This window comes from Cebus imitator, unplaced genomic scaffold, assembly GCF_001604975.1.
Source record: "Cebus imitator isolate Cc_AM_T3 unplaced genomic scaffold, Cebus_imitator-1.0 Scaffold118, whole genome shotgun sequence".
Classification (NCBI taxonomy): domain Eukaryota; kingdom Metazoa; phylum Chordata; class Mammalia; order Primates; family Cebidae; genus Cebus; species Cebus imitator.
In genome coordinates this window covers 1,866,086-1,868,819 of record NW_016107433.1, presented here as the reverse complement: position 1 = coordinate 1,868,819, position 2,734 = coordinate 1,866,086, and the positions used below count along the sequence as shown (strand labels likewise).

Here is a 2,734-nt window from a genome sequence, read left to right as displayed (position 1 = left end):
AAAAAAAAAAAAAAAAAAGAAAACAGCAAGTATAAAGGCACTGAAGCCAGAGTGTTTGGTGCAATCAAAGATCAAGGTACTGGCGCAGAAAGAGTCTAGGGGAGGAGTCAGTGAGGCTACAAGAGTCAAAGTCCATGCCCTGTAGGCCACCATAAGGACTTCAGGGTTTGCTCTCAATGACATAGAAAAGCTGCTAAGAGCAGAGGTGTGACATGATCTGATTTGGATTTTAAAAGAGTCACCCCTCTTGTAAGAACATTTTATGAAAGTTTAGGATAAAAAGGAAGAATTTTAAACACTGATCAGATTATCATAACATTTGTGAATTGATTCCCAGAATATATTCTGAGCTGCCCCCAACTCCACTTCAAGGGGCTGGAATAGCAAGCCTATTTCAAGACTACAAAGACACATCAACCATACAAAAATGTTTTAAAATAACATTTTTTCAATGATAGGGATCGCTCAAAGCAATTAACTGATTTTGTCCTTTTTTCTTTAGACATTATGGAGATTGTTTTTCTTAATTAGCATTTAGATGCACATTTCATATTCTATACCAAGTCCTGTAATTGCAAACTGAGCTCCTGCTTGGGAAATCCTAAAGTTGCCTGTTTATTTGACTTGTCTTAAATATCCCATGAACAGCACTTCAGCAACATCACTCACAATCCAGCATTATTGACAGGAGACCCTTGTGGGAAGTCTAAATGTGCTGGCAAGATTATTTGAAAAACTAATAAAATCCTTGTAATCCCTTTCAAGGATGCAGAGAGGAAAATGGCTGCATTTCAAATTCATGGCATTTCAAAGGCATGAATTAAGCTCTAAGCTCTCTACATTTGGAAAAAAATAAATCAACACAAGTTCTCTAATTTACGTTCTAAACTGAGAAAACAAATCGTTGCTAAGAAATAAAATTTGCAAAAAATATTCAAATTTGTTTCTGAAACATATTTTCTAGTTGATATGCACATACTTAAATCTACAAACTAAACCAAAATATAAATTACAGGAATCACTACTGTTGAACTTGGTTGATACAACTTCACCATGAAATCTGGAGTCACTTTTTGGTTTGGCTAATTTTATTCTGACATTCTGCCTTTTAGGTGTGTATAAAACTGATCATGTGTAGTTGATGTTGACACAAGACTTCTGTGAAAATGTATGAGAGGCCAGGCATGGTGGCTCACACCTATAATCCCAGCACTTTGGGAGGCTAAGGCAGGTGGATCACCTGAGGTCAGTTCGAGACCAGCCTGGCTAGCGTAGTGATTCCCTGTCTCTACTAAAAATACAAAAATTAGAGAAACCAAAACTAGTGGGGAAAGGGAGGGCCCACTGAGAACCATCCCAGCAAACCGACCACAGCTGGTTTTCCCTGGACACGATGAACCACACACTGTCCAAACCTACTTCACTCCTGCCAACACCAACAGCCCCCCAACTATGAGATGCTGAAGGAGGAGCATGAAGTAGATGTGCTGGGGGCACCCCCGATAACCTGGCTCCCCCAACATCTACCGTGATCCACATCCGCAGTGACACCTCCACGCCCAACCATGTCATCTTGTCCCTGTTCAACACCCTCTTCATGAACTTCTGCTGCCTGGGCTTCATAGCATTCGCCTACTCCATCAAGTCTAGGGACAGGAAGATGGTTGGTGACCTGACCGGGGCCCAGGCCTATGCCTCCACCACCAAGTGCCTGAACATCTGGGCCCTGATTCTGGGCATCTTCATGACCATTCTGCTAATCATCATCCCAGTACTGATCAGTAAGTCTATCAATAGATCAAGAGGAATCATCCCAGCTGGGAGCTCTGCCCATGACCTGTTTCCCACATACTCCACCTTCCATTCCTTGCCCTGCCCCCGAGCTGAGTCCTCTATCAACCCTGTATCCTCATACAGTTTTCTACAGTGGCTTTCAATAACATGCATGTATTCCTGGTTAAAAAAAAAAAATACCACACACACACACAAATTAGCCAGGTGTGGTGGTGTACCCCTGTAATCCCAGCTACTTGGGCAGCTGAGGTGGGAGAATTGCTGGAACCTGACAGGCAGAGGCTGCAGTGAGCCAAGATCGCATGCCACTGCACTCCAGCCTGGATGACAGAGTGAGACCTCATCTCAAAAAAAGAAAAAGAAAATGTATGAGAAAGCTCATTGCCTCGCTTCCTCCTCATCCCACCTCTTAGGCAAGAGAGCTTCTTAGCACCCCAATATCTTGGTTTGTGTGACTCTCATGTCAGAGGGCTGTGTATGCCATCCCTACTCCTTGCCATCATTGAACGTGCCACTTGCTATACATTGGCATGGAGCTACCAGGGATCCTGTCTCCTTCAAACCAGCCATCTTTCCAGGAGACTTGCCAACAACCCATATAACAAACTTGCCATTTAACCTCATGATTTTCTCTGTCCACTACAGCTACCCTGCCCCCTCACCCCCTCCCAGAGCTCCTCCATCTCCTGACCAGCACTGCCTGCCTGCTCTTCCCTACCGTCCACAGCATCTGTCTTCTCACTCCACCAAGAACCTCACTACCCCCATCTGCCCTCTCCAACCAGGCTTCACCTTCGTCTTGGTGGACCACCATTTGCACCTCTATTTTCAGCATCTCCAAAATCCTTCCTCTCTTGTTTCCCTTGTCCAGCAAAGCCCAGCCTGGACCAGCCTCCCCAAGCCTATCTCAGGGTTGACAAGATGCTAGAGAAAGCCCATA

General features: G+C 44.4%; 1 pseudogene; it reads left to right on the top strand.

Annotated features, from left to right (window-relative positions):
- LOC108311693 overlaps window positions 1-2,484 on the top strand; it is a 5,694-nt pseudogene extending 3,210 nt beyond the window's left edge.
- The last annotated feature ends 250 nt before the right edge of the window (window positions 2,485-2,734 follow it).